This window comes from Glycine soja, chromosome 12, assembly GCF_004193775.1.
Source record: "Glycine soja cultivar W05 chromosome 12, ASM419377v2, whole genome shotgun sequence".
NCBI lineage: Eukaryota > Viridiplantae > Streptophyta > Magnoliopsida > Fabales > Fabaceae > Glycine > Glycine soja.
Window position 1 is genome coordinate 33362755 of NC_041013.1, and position 18243 is coordinate 33380997.

The window sequence follows — 18243 nt, forward strand, 5'->3', positions numbered from 1 at the left end:
TAAAGAAATATTTCCCAGAGTCAAAGACTGCGGAAGGGAAAGTTGCAATCTCTTCATTTCCAGTTCCTTAACGAGTCCTTGAGAATATGTTTATAGATGGGCTGAGACCACAAACCAAGAAACTACTAGATGCTTTAGCAAGGGGAAAAATAAAGTTGAAGACCCCTGAAGAGGCAACTGAGCTAATTGAGAATATGTCAGTCAACGATCATGCCATTCTGCGCGACAGAGTTCATCAATCCACAAAGAAAAGCTTGTTAGAACTATCATCACATGATCCTTTACTGGCATAGAATAAGTTGTTTTCTAAGCAACTTGAGATCTTAACAAAAACACTTGGTAAGTTGCCAACAAAACTGTCTATTGGTCAACCTACACATTCTTCTGTTTTGCAGGTTGCAGGTTGCAAGTTGTACCATCTGTGGTGAAGGTCATGAAACAGGAAAATGTATTCCCAGTGAAGAACACACTCAAGAAGTTCACTATATGGGAAATCAACAGAGACAAGGATATACTCAAGGAGGATTTTCAGGCTTCTAGCAGGGTCCTTATAACCAACAAGGACAGTGGATATCACACCCTGGCAATCAATTCAACAATGACCAGGGTGGACCTTCTAACAGGCGAATCCAACAAGGGTCTAATATCTTTCAGAGGACTACTAAGCTGGAGGCGACTTTGACTCAGTTTATGTAGGTAACAATGTCAAATCATAAAAGCACTAAGTCATCACTGAAAAACCTTGAGGTCCAGGTGGGACAACTGGCCAAGCAGATAGCTGACAAGTCATCCAACAGTTTTGTGGCGAATATAGAAAAGAATCCCAAGGAGGAATGCAAAGCTGTGAAGACAAGGAGTAAAAGGTTTGTGGAGGCGGAGGATGAGGACAGTGTTGTCGTGCCCAAGAAGAAAGCTGCTGAAAAGAAAGGTACTGATGATAAGAAAGATGATGTGAAAGGTTAAGGAAATTAGGAAAAAGAAAAACGAATAATGGTCAAGAAAAAGAAATTAAATGACCAAGAAAAAGTAAAATAAAATGAAAAAAAATGAAAAAGATGAAAAAAATAAGAGTGAAGAGAGGAGTAGAAGTGAACAAGCTAGAGAGAAAAAGAGAGAAAAAGCTGTGAATGAAGGTGCAGAAGTACCATATCTTGTGGTACCATCCAAGAAGGAGAAGGACCGTTATTTGGTGAGATTTTTAGATATTTTTAGGAAACTAGAAATAACCATGCCCTTTGGAGAAGCTTTACAGTAGATGCCACTCTTCTCCAAGTTTTTGAAGGATATGCTGACAAGGAAACACAAGTATATTCACCAGGAAAAGATTGTTGTGGAAGGAAATTGTAGTGTTGTGATTCAAAAGATCCTTCCACCGAAGCATGAAGACCCTGGGAGTGTAACCATTCCTTGTTCAATTGGAGAAGTCACTGTGGGAAAGGCTTTTATTGACCTGGGAGCCAGTATTAACTTAATGCCACTCTCCGTGTGCAGAAGGTTGGGAGAGTTGGAGATCATGCTCACTAGGATGACTTTACAACTTGTTGACCGCTCCATTACCAGACCATATGGAGTAATTGAAGATGTGCTAGTCAGAGTAAAACATTTTATCTTCCCGGCAGACTTTGTGGTAATGGATATCTATAAAGATAATGACATTCTTGTAATATTAGGAAGGCCATTCATGCTAACTGCAAGCTGTATAGTGGATATGGGAAGAAAAAAGCTGGAGCTGGGCTTTGAAGATCAGAAAATTGATTTTGATTTATTTGTTGAAGACAAGCCTGCTCCAGAACAAAATGTTTGCTTACAGGTAATGGAAGTGGGTAAGGAGGTTCTGGAAGTAAGAACCAAAACATGATTTCGCCCATTGAGGTAAAAGCATTAAGCTAATGTCGTTAAACAAGCGCTTCCTAGGAGGTAACCCAGTTTTAATTTTTGTTATTTGTGTTTTTTATGCATTGCATCATGTGGAACTAGCTTCATATTCATTACATTGGGATATATCAGCTTGTTTTTGAATGATAGATATAAGGGTTTCATTTTCTTAAGGAAGGGACTGAAAAATAACTTAGAATTTTTTTTCTTTTGAAAAACAGTCCTTTCGCTAAGCGCAAGCCTCGTGCTAAGCGCATCCTTGGTCATGCACTAAGCCAAGAGTCTCTAGCACTTAGCGCTCAACCCTTGAATCTCAGGCTGATTTGATCCGCTAAGCTGGGCAAGGCTAAGCTAAGCCGATTTCAACTCGATCTGATTTTGGCTAAGCGTCACTCATGGTAGCTAAGCTCAATTCTTTGCGGCTTAAACTAGGTTTCATCGAGCTAAGCGAAACTCATGCCAGCTAATCCCAAATCCTTGCAGTAATGTCAGCGCTAAGCGATCCATCATCCGCTAAGTGCATACCCCTATGTAATCAAGATGCATCATTTTAGCTAAGCTGGCCTAGAGCCCGGCTTAGCGAGAGTTGCAGGTATTTTGTTCTGCAGAACTCTCTCAGCGGCCATATCTTCACGCTAAGCCAATCTTTTTTTGTGTTAAAAAAAATATTAATTTTTAATTTCAAATGTGGCCTAAGCGCGAAAATCCGCTAAGCACGCAGATCCGCTAAGCGAGCCTCTTTAAAAAACCAAACGTCTCTCTAGCTCGCTTAGCGAGGCAATCCGCTAAGCGAGAGGGTCGAAATTTTCTTAAGGGAGTGTAACGTTAATTACACTCACATTTGCCCAAATTTACTAAACATTGTCTGAATTCTCTCTCACACCCAACTTCGTGCATTCTTGCTTTTTCTGCATCTTCACGCATCTTCGACTACTGTTAAAGATTCAAGTAAGTTTCCCATTTCCTTTTTTCTCTTTTATTCTGTTAAACCTTAGGTTAGAAAACCTTAAGTTCGGCTTTAGATTCTTAAGCTTTGAATGTTTTTAGAAGTAGTTAAAGATTAGGACTTTATATATGTTTGTATTGTATAAGTCATTTTGGTTGGTTTGCATGTTTGATATACCTTTTAGAGGCTCAAAAAAGTGCAAGAAAATGATTTGTGTTTTCTGCGTTTTTTCTGGAAAATGCGATGAACTCGCTAAGCGAGCATGTTGCGCTAAGCGAGTTCATCAGTACTCATTGAATACATGCGTTTCCGAAAGAACTCGTTAAGCGAGCCTACCTTGCTAAGTAAGTTCATCTTTTAAGGATGAACACTCATCCTCTTGCTGAGATGTAGGTGGCTAAGCAAGGTTGAATCGCTAAGCCCAGGTAACTTAGTCAAATATTTTGTTGGAAGCCGCGCGCTAAGCCAAGCGTACTTGAGCTAAGCGCATTTCATTGCGGAAAATCCGATACTTAGTGTATTTTCTGAGGTGTATGGTGCCGCTAAGCGCGAACCTTGAGGAGCTTAGCACAAATCCTTGCGGCAATAGTTAGGCTTAGCGGGCAGTTGCTGGCTAAGCCAATTATGCAGAAGTTGAAATTCTGCAACATCCACTAAGCGGCCCCACATGTCGCTAAGCGGTAGTGTGTATTTTGTGAAGGCCAGCTAAGTGGACCATGTCTCACTAAGCCACCAGTGCCTTTTTCAATTTTATTTTTCAATTTTTCAATTTGAATAACTTGTGTCCTGATTAATTTTTTGGTCCTTTTATTTGCAGATGGCGTCTAGGAAATGTAAGAGTATCGGTTCAAGACCCACAACACAATATGATACAAGGAGATTTCACTCCTTAGATGCTTGGAACCGGTACACGGATAATGTCCTGGGAGAAACATCTCGCCTGAGAGGAAGGTGGAGCTCTACCACACCGAGTTGGATGATTTTAAGACTGAGTTGGAGAGGCGTAATTTCCATAAACACCTCACCAATTTGGTTGATGGGAGCAGATTTGGCTTTGGTGAAGGAATTCTATGTAAACCTACACAGCTTTGATGGTCCTTCACCAAAGCAAGCCAGGGTCAGAGGCCACCTAGTGAAGATCGGCGCTGACAGCCTCAACACATTCTTAGAGACACCTGTGGTGTTGGCAGAGGGTGAGACTTTACCCACATACTCCAGATACTGCAGGCTGCCCACAGATTACAGAGAGATTGAGGCTGCCTTATGCATACCAGGTCGAGGGTTCATTTTGAACGCTGAGGGCCATCCTGAGAGGATTCTTAAGAAATATTTGACTACTTTAGCCTAGGTGTGGAGTGTTCTCTCATACTCCAACCTGGCCCCCACATCACATACCTCTAATCTGATAGTGGACAGAGCTAGGCTGATCTTTGGCCTAGTCTCTCGCATGGACATGAACATAGGAGCTCTTATTTCTGGCCAGATAACTTCTATAGCCTAGTCTAACACTTCTAGACTTGGGTTTCCTGCTCTGATCATCGCCCTATGTAGAGCTAGAGGGGTTGTCTCTAACAGCCTTACTTTTGAGCACTTGAGCCCGGTCATTAACTTGGCCTACATCAGGAAGAACTGTTGGAATCCTAAGGATCTAACAGTTTCTATCCGAAGGGCTACGAGGGTGAAGGCGAGGCCAGCTGAGTTCTCTTCCACATCTGCAACTCCTACTCCAGCATCCACTTCAGCAGCCCCTTCAGTCCCAGCTCAGAGTGATTCTCAGTGCTTTGAAGCCATGCTTCAGAGCATTCATCAATGACAGATTATTTTACTTGAGAGTTTACAGGTGGTGGCACCTCCAGGATCTATTCATTCCATTGAGAAATTTCTAGAGAGGGTAGCCTGGCCTGGGACCCAACCTTCTCTTCTATCCTGGCTCAGATTGCGAGAGGTCACATCAGATCCACCCACACCAGTGGTGGACCTATCTTTACCTCAGCATGCAGCAGACCCCTCCACTCCTATACTCGAGATACCAGAGGACCCAACCACTCCAGTCCTGACTCTGAACACTTCTCCTCTAGCTATTCCAGTACTTCATTTGACAGATAAGGAGGATGTTCAGACACAAGACACACATGACCAGTCACAGGAATTCTAAATTCCTGATGATGCTTTTTGGATTGTTATTATTTTGATTATAGTTTCAGTATATTGGTTTTTAATGATTTTGGGTAATGTTTATATACGCTGCTGTTTTATTTATGGTTAGTTGGTATCCTTATTTTGAAGCATATAGAACAGTTTGACTTGATTTTGATGATTATGCAGTGAAACACTTTTATCCTTTTGTGAAAATTGGTGTATGAACTGATTTTGGTTTGAATGCATGATTATGATGGAGTTTGTGTTTCCTTTCATGAGTTTGAGCAAGTAGGTGATCGAGGCCATACTCGAATCAAATAAATATTAAAATGTAGTAACTAGGAAGTGATCCTAGGTCGTTTCCCAATGAGCAATGATACACCAAATGTTCATAACAAATAGTAGGAAATAGTAACAAATTGGGGGGGGGGGTGTTTGCTTTTGTAAATTGAACAACGAGTAAAATTGAATTAGAAATTATCAGAATTAAAATACGTTGCTTCCCCTTGATTCACAAGCAAGTCTCTTATCCTAGGTTGCGAGAATTTATCCTTTATCAGTTCAACCACTTAATCCAACCCTAAATTAAATTACTAAGCGAAATTTAACATAAAGCATTCATTATGTGATTAAGCATCACACACACCAATTACTCATAAACGATCATTAAGCATGAACGTAAATTAAGCGCAGAGACAATTAATCAAGCACTAAGCATGCATGAATTAATAGCAACAAATTCAGAGTAATTAGTGAAGAGGAAAAACTGAACAGAATTTAACAGTAATAATAGAACCTCAAAGAGAACTGTGCTTGATCCTCAAGAGAAACCAACGCTGTGGACTTAGCCTTCCATTAATCAAATAGAGAACAAAATTTTATTGATAAAACTAAAAGTTTGAACTGGAATTGTAAAAAACGAAAATAAAAGAGAAAGAGAAGAGAGACTAAAACTAAAAATGAAAAATAAAAGAGAGAGAGGAGAGAGAGGGCCTAAACTAGAACCTTAGTGTTGTTATATAGTTTTTTTTCCAGCCCCAAAGCTTACAAATCTATTTTAAATCCAAGCCAATAAATAAAATAAAATCAAATCTAGATAAGATAAGATAAGATCTAGATGAAATAATATCTAGATGAGATCAAATCTAAATAATATCTAGATAAGATAAGATAAGATTTAATTTTGTAGAATAAAATAGTTTGCCCTCTTCAAGTCCAAGCCCAATTTTGGATTCAAGCCCATGCCCAATTCTGGATTCAAGCCCAATGCTTCATTAATTCCTGAAATTAGATTAAAAACATCAAATTAACTGAATGGATCCAAATAATAAAACTGCCTAATTAATTTGACAATTAAGACTAATCAGTGCTTAAAATGGTGCAAAAAGGGTTAAGAAATAGGAGAAAATAATGACACATCAGTAGGTATATTAGACAAAGAAATAACAAGTATGTAAGTCTGCAATTAGAATGGTTAGTCAATAGACAGATTGATTGAGAAAGAAAAGCTTGAACCATAACCGGTGAGAGTGTGACCTTAAACTGCGAGTGAACGACTAGCTTTGAGTAATGGTCTTTTCATCAATCTCTGAAATCTAGAATGAAATGTATGAATGAGGACATGGTGAAGGCCATAATTGTATATACAAGCCAATTGACCAAAGAGCTTACCTTGAATTATAATTGTATCCTTTGCTCCCTTTGTGAGCTAAATTACATTTTCAAAATTGAACCTTGAACTTGAATGAGTACCTCCAGATACCTTGTTTAGATTCTAGGAGAGCATATGGTTCAAGGCAAACTTACCCCAAATTCGGGGGAGTGGAGCTGAGTGGGATTTAAAGAAAAAGGTAAAGCATCAACACACACATAACAAATAAGTTGTGTTAAAAAAAAAGCAATAAAAGAAAATGTGTGTTGTTGTAATAAGGTCAAAAGCAAAATTAAAGTGAAAGGCTAGTGAGTAAGCTAATTGTATTGGAAAAAATATTTGGATAAGTCTAGGATTTGTGCTCTCTTAGAATCTAAGCCTTTGAATCCTAGAAAAACCAATTATTTTTGTAGCCAAATCTTACTACAAGCCTATAAAAGTCCTTCTGATTCTATTTATGCATTTCTGACTTGATGACATGAGATGAAATTCAAAGATTGGATCTCTTGCTAGTTGTTATTAATGAATAGCTTAAACACATGTGCTTGAGTGAAACATAAGCCGTGAGACTGTGGTTTAAGCTACTTTCCTTGATATTTGTCTTATGCCTAACTTCATCTAATTGTACAGGTTACATTTTATTCTTCTCTTTGAATAATTGCATGCTTTGTGAAAGACAAGTGATGAGGGCACCTAACTTCATTCTCTTATCATGCATTCAATAACTTTTGTGCATACACCTTTGTACATAGTCACTGCATGTTATTGTCACTTGGGGACCAGTGATTTGTTCTATATTTTCTTGAGGACAAGCAAAACTGTAAATTTAGGGGAGTTGTTAGTCGATGAATATGACTAACTTTTGTGTATAAAACTTGTGTAAATTGTATCAAACTCCTCCAATTTATGGTTGTTTTGTAGTATTGTAATTACTTTTTGTTAAAGATAGGTAATAAATACTTAGTATGCCCATTTTGTGTGTTTAATAATCATTTTCTCTCAATTTTAGGTTAATTAGGCAAGTTTGTGAAGTGTTGATTTTCACCTTCTCGCTAAGCCAATCTTCTGGCTTAGCGAGTCATCCGCTGAGCGCAACACTCCTCGGATGAGCGTGAGGAAGAATCTGGAAGAAGGATGAGTTGTGCATTTGTGCTAAGCGAAGGGTCATCCAGCAAAACGCACCGCTTCAGTCCATCCACTGAGCGAGAAAAGTACGTGCTAAGACAAAATCCACTAATGCGCGCTGGGCGGTCCAAAGTTGCGCTAAGCGCACAAGCACGAACAAAGCCACCTATTTAAGCCAGAAATCAGATTTTGGACAGGAATTTGGGCCTTTTCTTGAAGCTTCTACATGTCTAGGGTTTTCTAGAGAGAGAAAGGTCCATGTTCCAGAGAGTTTGAAAGATTTTGCTGTGTGAAGACCTGCAGAGAACCGAGCTTGAAGAGGAAGCTGTCCTGAGAGCTTGAGATGAGTTTGTGAGTGATTGTGAGGTTCTAAAGGTGGAGGAGACATCCTTACCACTTGTATTTCTTCAATCCTTCATGTTTCTCTTCTCTTTGTTGTAAAGGAAGTTTCCCAGTTATGGAGAGCTAAATCCTTTGTTGGTTCTTCCTTGTAGGTACTTGGTGTAAATACCTGTATATCTATTTAATGATGTTTTGTGTGTTCACTGTGCTATCAAAACTTCATTCTACCATGCTTTTGCCTTGATCACGTAGATGCATGTGTTTTTAGGATCATTCATCAGTGGAAACTGGTCTGATTCTTAGAACTTGATAGGACGGGGCTAGTTTATCATATTATCACGAGGGATCGGGGTACGGTAACCTAGTTGTTGTATGCTTGTCTTAATGCGGTTGTGGTCATGTTTAGTCCAACAAAAGGAATCTGCAAACGATGCCTAATTAGGATTAGGCTAGACTATCATGAGGAATTGGGGTTTAGCATTTCAGGAGACACCATAGAACACATGAGCATTGTTAAGTAGAGAATATCCTTTTAACATCAGACACCTATTAGGAAGACCAACGTGTTACCTACTTGTCTTTACGCATCATTACTCACGTGATTTTCCCTTTTAATAGTTAGTTTACACACCTGTTCATAGTAAACACATCTCTTTTTATACTAGACACCTATTCACTAAAGTAGTTTTACCAAGTAACACAAGTTCCCCGAGAGTTTGATACTCGGTTCTTACCGTTTTATACTACTTGCGTGATCCGGTGCACTTGCCGCGACCGAACAGCACTCAACCCTGATCTCTCATGATGAAGAACCTAATTTATCTATTCTCTTTTTCAAATCTCTTTGCAAAGACTGAATAGTAAATTGCATGAAGCATGAAAATTTGTGCAGAGGCAAAACAAAGTCACTCTATCCTTAGCAATAAATTGTTTAGATGTCATTTCCCGGTTCTTTAGAAATTACCATTTCCCAATCTATAACCCCTAAAACTAATGCATGGATGATCAGACCATACAATAAAGATGAAGAGCAAAAAAGAGACAATAGAAACAAAAATTGCATTTAATAGATAATAAGAGCAGTTACATTACACGGGTGTTGGCTGCTAGGCTCCCAACATAGGGGGTTTAGCCTCTCCTAGCCATGAAAGACTAAACCCCCTATGTTGGGAATGTGTAGTTGAGGATGACTTAAAGGAATTAATTGGTAATACCTATACCAACAAGATTCATCTACTTTTTAGTAGCCTATCACTTAAGAACTCCACAGTTAAGCGTGCTTGGCTTGGAGTAGTTATGGGATGGGTGACCTTTTGGCAAGTTTCTCAAAAAGTGTGTGAGTGAGGACAAAGTACGTTGAAAAGTCTTGTGTTAGTTTGTAGGGATAGTCATTGATCCTAAAATAAGTCAAAACAAATTATCAAGGTCTCAAAAAAGGCCACTTAAAGAGGATTTTGGCCGGTGGAGGGTTCTGACCAACAAGAGTGTTGAGTGAAGTGTCATCGTGTGAAGTATTGTAGAGTGCAAGCTGCCAAAAATTCGACAATCAGGAGCATTACAAAAAACGTAAAAGTGTTGTCTTTCAAGAATAACCTGTTATTGACAATAGATAAGTCTTTGTACTTACCATTGTTCAAGAAATAGTTTTAACATCACTCAAGGACAAGACAACACTGATATTCCTCCTCAAGCACCACCTATAGTTCAAATTCAACAGTGTCGCAACCTACCCTTCGGCGGGAGGGTGACGCGTGACTCGCGGGGGCATGTTCCAAGAAAGGAATACACGCGGAGTCGCCACCAACGTTTATTTGAGGAAAACGTCGGAAAAACTGAAAAAGACATGATCTACGAACTTTAAGTGAAAGGTTTGGGAGTTGTATTTACGCACGACGAAGGTATTAGCACCCCACGCGTCCGTCACAAGAGACGACAACCTTTAATTAAATGTGCAAACATGACTTCAATTTTTAGGTTCCCTTTTACGTCTTTATTCCCTTATATATTTTTTTATCTTTTTGCGGTCGACGAGGGTATTTCCCTTGCTCCTACGTATTCCTTAATTGAGATAAGGAAATCAGACCTACGTAGTTCTTTGTGAACAAAATGTTTGGTTAAGTTGTTTTTATCCTTTTTGCAAGATTAGTTTTTGTTGAATGAAAGGTTATTTAAGGCGTTGGACCGTTAAACAAACTTTCGATTCTTTTGAAAAGAGAGAAGACATTAAGGCATTGGACCATTTAATGTTCTTTTTATTTTTTGAAAGAGGTAATAAAATTACATGTTGATTTTAGGCCTTTAGAAATCTACACTTAACTAATAAAAGCGGAAAAGACCATTTCAAGGAGTTGGACCTTTGAAAATGGCCTTTTTTAGGCAATGATAAAAGTTTGGTTTATGAATTGATTTTAGCCTTTAGTTGCACTTTGGTTATTAGTTGATTTGATTAAGAAAGGAAAATCCCAAAGAGAAACGTCCGATTGATTTTTTTGTTTCATTTTACTAAAAGATATTTTTTATTATTATATTATTATTTCTACCTCTTTTTGGTTTCCAACGTTGTTACGGCATGACCGAATGGTCGGATTTCATTTTAAACGAAATTAACGGATATTACAATTCAAACGATCGGTGGAAATTTATTTTATTTTTGATTTAGGAGAGAAAATGACTTAAGCAAATGACTAAAGCACGTCAAAAGGGGGTACGGAAAGTAAATGAAATGAAAATAAAAAGTACGTAAAAACAAATGAGGACCACTAAGGGTACATAGAATGAATTGAAAAGTTCGGTTTCGGGAACTTACCGGTTGAAAACCGAAGAACGATGAAGAACGAACGAAGAACGTCGAAGAACGGCTGAAAATCTTCGCGAAAATCCCCACAGAAACGTTACGGAAGCGCCTCGGCTCGGATTTTCTTCACGGAACCAATTTTTTTCACTAATTTCAAGTGATTCTTGAATTACCCGGAGGGCTGAACGAAATTCCCCTTCACTTCTCCCCCTATTTATAGGAAAATGGGGGAGATGCTTGCCACCCAGCTCGCCAAGGCAAGCAAGGTGGCTTCCTCCAGAAGCAACCGCCTTTTGGAGGAATCTTCTGGAGGGCCCAAGTGGGCCGGGTTGCTATTTGCACCCCCATTTTTACTGAACACACCCCTACTTTTTTTTGGTGATTCTTTTTTCGTAAAGTTACGGAAACTTACGAATTTCGTAACGATACTTGTTTTCTTTTCGTAATGTTATGGAACCTTGCGGATTACATAATCATCCTCTTTTTGACTTACGGAATGTTACGGAACCTCACGAATTGTGCAACGATGCTTCCTTTTGAGTTCTGGCATGTCACAGAACTTCACGAATTGTCTAACGATGGGTGCCAAGTACCTCAAAATGGTCAAATGAAAGTTGCATGCCACCAAGCAAAGGTCCCCGAACGAAATTAGGGTATGACAGTTGCCCCTCTATACTTGTCTTTTATTGGAGATAAAAGGAAAGTAAAGATAAGACACTAATTTCGTTCGAGCGAAACACCTTTCGGCCAGTGAACCTTCCTGCCAGCGAAACCTACAAACATTTGAAAATGATCAGTACCAACACATCATCTCGATACTGTCGAACTTGTTCCTCTCGGTTGATACAAGACGTAGAATGACCATAATTTGTCTCTGCGTTTTGTTGGACACGATCGAGCCTGGGCGGCAAGACACAGAATGACCATAATTTGTCTCTATGTGCCACCAGACACGATACCCTCTGGGTGGCGAAAAGGTGTGCGGAATGGCAAAGGGCGCAGAATTTGTCTCTGCGCGTTTATCACCAACTTGCAAAATCTGAATGATAAAGGGTGCAGAATCTATTTCTACGCGTTTACCCACTCAGCTTGTTGTTCCTGAATGATAAAGGGCACAAAATATGTATCTGTGCATTTACCCACTCAGCTTGTCTGTTCCTGAATGATAAAGGGCGCAGAATACGTATCTGCGCGTTTACCCACTCAGCTTGCCATCATGCTTTGAGTCTTAGAGATTGCAATAGAAAGTTAATACGGATAACCACTCGGGTATCTTCGCCTGTAACGTGACTCCAGTGTCAGTATGACAGAATTTGTCTGCGCGGAAGATGACGTAAATCTCCGTGTGTCAACGGGCTTGTTGGCTGCGATTGACAAAGGGTGCAGAAGACGAAGTTAGTCTCTCTGTGCTATCATGCTTTGAGTCTTAGAGATAGCAAAAGAAAGTTTATACGGACAACCACTCGGGTATCTCCGCCTGTCAGCGTGACTCAAATGTCAGTATGACAGATCTTGTGAGCGCGGAAGATGACGTAAATCTCTGCGTGTCAACGAGCTTGTTGGGCCGCGATTGATGAAGGGTGCAGAAGACGACGTTAGTCTCTGCATGCTATCAGGCTTTCTGTCTTATAGATAGAAAAAGAATGTTTATACGGATAACCACTCGGGTATTTCCGCCCGTCAGCGTAACTCAAATGTCAGTATGACAGATCTTGTAAGCGCGGAAGATGACGTAAATCTCCGCGTGTCAACGGGCTTGTTGGGCCGCGATTGACGAAGGGTGCAGAAGACGACGTTAGTCTCTGCATGCTATCAGGCTTTTTGTCTTACAGACAGCAAAAAAATGTTTATACAGATAACCACTCGGGTATTTCCGCCCGTCAGCGTGACTCAAATGTCAGTATGACAGATCTTGGGAGCGCGAAAGATGACGTAAATCTCCGCGTGTCAACGGGCTTGTTGGGCCGTGATTGATGAAGGGTGCAGAAGATGACGTTAGTCTCTGCATGCTATCAGGCTTTCTATCTTATAGATAGCAAAAGAATGTTTATACGGATAACCACTCGGGTATTTCCGCCTGTCAGCGTGACTCAAATGTCAGTATGACAGATCTTGTGAGCGCGGAAGATGACGTAAATCTCCGCGTGTCAACGGGCTTGTTGGGCCGCGATTGACGAAGGGTGCAGAAGACGATGTTAGTCTCTGCATGCTATCAGGCTTTTTGTCTTACGGATAGCAAAAGAAAGTTTTGAAAGTGCGGACAACCACTTGGGTATCTCCGCATGTCACTTGACTCCAGTGTCAGTATAACAGAAATTGTGGGGCGGCCGACAAAAGCAAGGCTCTTGCTCTTACGTATCCTCAAATGAGGAATTCAGTCCTACGTAGTTTTGGATAACTTGTGAGACTAAAAATAGTTTCGGTGTTTTCTTCACTAAAATGCGAACATGCTTTAGTAAAGAGACAAATATTCCAAATGATTAGAGCAACATATGCTTTTTGGGAGAAAAACAATGTGTCTATCAGGGAAGGAGAGTACGCTGATGAAATCCTCTCATAACCTCAAATGAGATTTTGGATGTTAGCATTTCGTTTCTAAATGACCATTTAGAGGAAACACTGGGTTCAACAAAAACAAAAGAAAATCACTCAAAGTGTATCAATCTTACACAGGTAAGTGTTTCATCCTAATTCCAAACCATAGATATGCCATGACTTGACTTTGCAAATAATTTCCTATCAAATCAAAGATTACATGCGCGATCATGGATCAATAGGACTTTTCTTGGGAATGGGTTCTTTTGGTGGGAAATTTGGCTTTGAGTTTTCTGGCTTTTTTCTTTTCTGTTTTTGTTTTACGCGAGGCGAACAAGTCACCGACGCACAAGATTTTGGTTGGCAATCTAATGGAGAAGACCACTTTAGATCGTGATTTCCTTTCCTTCTTTTTGTTTATTGGGTGACAATTCTGTATTGTTTAGATATCGTCTAGTCCAACGACCTTTCTGCACATTTCCTCTGTTTTCCTTCGATCCTTGATCGGGAATTTTCTTTCCTTCCTTTTCTTTCTCCCACTCTTTGATTTGGGAATTTTCCTTCTTTTCTTTTTTTTATTTTTTTTCTCTTTTTTTCTTGTTTTTTTTGTTTTCTTCCGAGGGCATGGTTTATGGTAAGTGGGGATTTTGGTTCAAGGCTTGTAGAATGGATGGACATTATATATGTCAGGGTGTTGGTCTGGTTCAAGGATAAAAGGGGATGTCCCACATTATTTCCATGACAAAAATGCAACAATGATGATTTGGAAATTTTATGCAAAACTAGTCATGCATGCACCTACACGGACACTCAAGTGTCGAAAAGTTTTTGGTCATGTGATGCTAGGGCTCATAATTCATTTTCTCTATTTTAGTCAACCTAGTGTTTCCAAAATATGTTCTTTTATCAATTTGTGCATTCATCCGAGTCTATCTTGGGTGTTCGGAAAAACTTTCACAGCATTTACCCTTCAAATGTGTACACACATTTTTTTCAAAAACTGGTTATGATCAGTGAATTTTTTTTCAAAGAAAAGCTGGAAGTCATCTCTTTTCAAAAGCATGTTGGTTTTTCAGCTAGACACCTTATTTTTCTTTTTTCTCTTTTCCTTTTTATCATGTGTTTATTTCTTTTCCTTGTTTGTTTTTGTTTTTTCTTTTCATGAGGTATTTTGCTACCTAAACATGTGTATATTTTCGTGAGGTATTTTTGCTATATACATGCACATCCAAGGTATCTTGCTACCTAAACATACATATATATGTTTTGTGAGGTATTTTTGCTATATACATGCATATCCAAGGTATCTTGCTACCTAAACATACATATATATGTTTTGTGAGATATTTTGCTATATACATGCATATCCAAGGTATCTTGCTACCTAAACATACATATATATGTTTTGTGAGATATTTTTGCTACATACATGCATATCCATGGTATATTTCTACCTAAACATACATATATATATATATTGTGAAGTATTTTTTTGTTACATACATGAATATCCAAGGTATCTTTCTACCTAAACATACATATATATATTTTGTGAAGTATTTTTTTGTTACATACATGCATATCCAAGGTGTCTTTCTACCTAAACATACATATATATATTTTGTGAGGCATGACTACCTTCCGAGCTTGTGCTTGTTTTATTTAAATTCCCAGGATCCTGAGCAACTAGGTGTGTCCTACTATGACTTGAGAAACAAAGGTGATCAAATAACAAGCAGAGATTTAAAAGGTACTAGGTTGCCTCCTAGTAGCGCTTCTTTAACGTCTTGAGTTGGACGCCTGATGATTTGTCGGTCATGGACCTAGTACTTTGCTTACCTTTGGCTTTGGACTTGGTCGCCTATTGGTGGGCCATGTGTCATAGGCAATACTCTAACCTTTTTGTGGATGAGCTGAGGGGCTCTGGAGGTGGCGGCAGTGCATTTGTTGCCTGTTGCTGGCCATGCCCAGGCTGTTGTGGTATCTCGCCCTCTGCCTGCATGGGGGGTGTCATACCCTAATTTCGTCCGGGGACCTTTGCTTGATGACATGCGACCTTTCTTTGGTCCTTGTGAGGTGCTTGGCACCCATCATTAGGCAATTTGTGAAATTCCAGGACATGCCGGAAAACCAAAAAATATTGATGCACAATCCGTAAGTTTCCATGACACACTGGAAATCAAATGGAAGCATAGTTGCATAATTAAGTGAGATTCCGTAACATTCCGTAAGTCAAAAAGGGGATGATTATGTAATCCGCAAGGTTCCGTAACATTACGGAAAGAAAACAAGTATCGTTACGAGATTCGTAAGTTTCCATAACTTTACGAAAAAAGAATCACCGAAAAAGGTAAGGGGGTGAACTTATCAAGATAGGGGTGTAAATAGCAATTCAAATCTAGGCCCTTCCAGAACATTTTGGAAGTTGGGTTGCTTAAGGAGGAAGCAACTGGGCGGCAAGCTCCTCCACGTTTTTGAAAAATGGTTTTTGGGGCTTCCGCGGCTTCCGTAATACTTCCGTAAAATTTCCGAAAACCTTGGGTAAGCATATTCCACTTAACATTGGTGAAAGGGAAGAGAAAAAAGATGAAAATCAAATTCGAAAACAGTTCCGTAAGGCTTCCGTAACTTTTCCGTAAAATACGAAAAGGGGGGTGAACTTAGTAATTCGGGTGCGCTTAGAAATCTTCTTCATTAAGTCTTTGGGCGGCAAGCACCTCCCTTTTTTTCTATAAATAGGGGAGGGGGGAGCTGTTTCAAAATGTTCAAGACCCCTTTGGCTATGCATTTCGGCTATTTTGGGCAAAAAACACGTTTTCGTGAAGAAAAATCGAGTCGAAGTGCTTCTGTAACGCTTCCGTAAGCGATTCTGTGGAAATTCTTCATCGTTCTTCGTCGTTCTTCACCGTTCTTCATCCGTTCTTCGTTCGTTCTTCGTTCTTCAACGGGTAAGTTTTCGAATCCGAGACTTTCAATTCATTTCTTGTTTTGTGTACTTTCACTTTAATTTCGTTTACTTTCAGTTTTCTTTTCTTCCCTTTTGACGTGCTTAAGCCATTTATTTAAGTCATTTCTCGCTTAATCTAAAAATAAAATAAATTTCCACCGATCATTTGAATTGTATCATCCGTTAATTTTGGTTAAAATGAATTCCGACCGTTCGGTCATGCCGTAACCACGTTGGAAATCAAAAAAAGAGGTAAAATAATAATATAATAATCAAAAACAATATTTTTTAGTAAAGTAAAGCGAAAAATCAATCGGACGTTTTCTCTTTGGGATTTCTCATTCTTAATCGAATTGACTAATAACTAAGGTGAAACTAAGGCTAAAATCAACTCGCCTAGTCAAGCTCGTCCACAAAAATAGGTTTTTGAAAGTTTATCACTTCAATTTCTTATTAAGTAAAATGGGTCATTTTTAAGGTCCAACGCCTTAAAATGATCACCTTTCAAGTAAAAAGAATCACTTGATTCACGCATAAGAAAGAACTACGTAGGTCTGATTTTCTCATCCCAATTGAGGAATACGTAGGAGCAAAGGGAAACACCCTTGTCGACCACAAAAAGAGAAAAAATATAAAAAGGGTATAAAGGATATAAGGACATAAAAGGGAACGTAAAAATCAAAGTCATGTTTGCACATTCGATTAAAGGCTGTCGTCCCTTGTGACGGACGTGTGGGGTGCTAATACCTTCCCCGCGCGTAAATACAACTCCCGAACCTTTCACTTAAAAGTTCGTAGATCGCGTCTTTTCCGGTTTTTCCGACGTTTTCCTCAAATAAACGTTGGTGGCGACTCCGCGCGTATTCCTTTCGTGGAACACGCATCCCGCGAGTCACGCGTCGCCCTCCCGCCGAAGGGTAGGTTGCGACAGTTGGCGACTCCACTGGGGACTATTTTTAGAGAGTTAGGCAATTTAATCTTGTGCAAATTTTGCCATGACTTACTCCTTTGTTGGCTTCCCCTTATTATGTTCTTGTATATGTAACTCTTTGATGCTTTTAGTGCATTTTTTTTGTATGCATGAGGTAAATATTTATTCATTTGATGCACACAAACACTAACACTATTTGCACACACGGTGAGTTGAAAAAGGGCCCTATACCCGGGTTCGTGGGAACATAAGGAGTGGAGGTGAATCCGTGATCATGCTAGGTCTCCGACTTGCTTGATTAAGTAAACCCTCATCTAGAGTTTTTCTCTTTGAAAACATATTGTTGCTAGTAGTCCCTACTGCTGCAGTATGTTCTTCGAAGGGGATGATACCTCTAGAAACCATCAAGAGAGATATGACTACCTTGGGGGTTATCACTAAAAGCCTAGTTAGCTCTCTCCCTTATAGGTCCCTTAAATAGGGGCACGGAGCAAACACGCTGCGTGCCATTTTTCACACTACCATGCATAAGTATCATATACCCTTTTGCTTATATTTGTTTGTGAATATTGTCGTACTATGTACATCCCCGTGTTGTGCCTTTCGCATATGCATCATGCGTGGGTTTCGTCTTTGATCCCCTCACTTTAGCAAACCGACGGAGGGTCCGTGTCGCCTTCTTAAAAAACATACGTTGGGTGCCATGCTGCCCAAACGTTGTATCCAAGAAGGAAACAATTTCTCGGGCTCCCGTATTCGTAAATTGCATCTGTGTCATATGCATTTCTTCATGCATTCATCCATTCCACCCATGATAGATGTAGGAGTTTTGTTTCGCACTAGATTTTATTTCACTTTAGTAAAACATGGGATCAAGTCAAAAGCCTTCGCTTAAAAAGAGGTTCTATCAAGTCAAAATCAAGAGCTTAGAGGTCACCAGTTTACGAAAGTTGGGGCA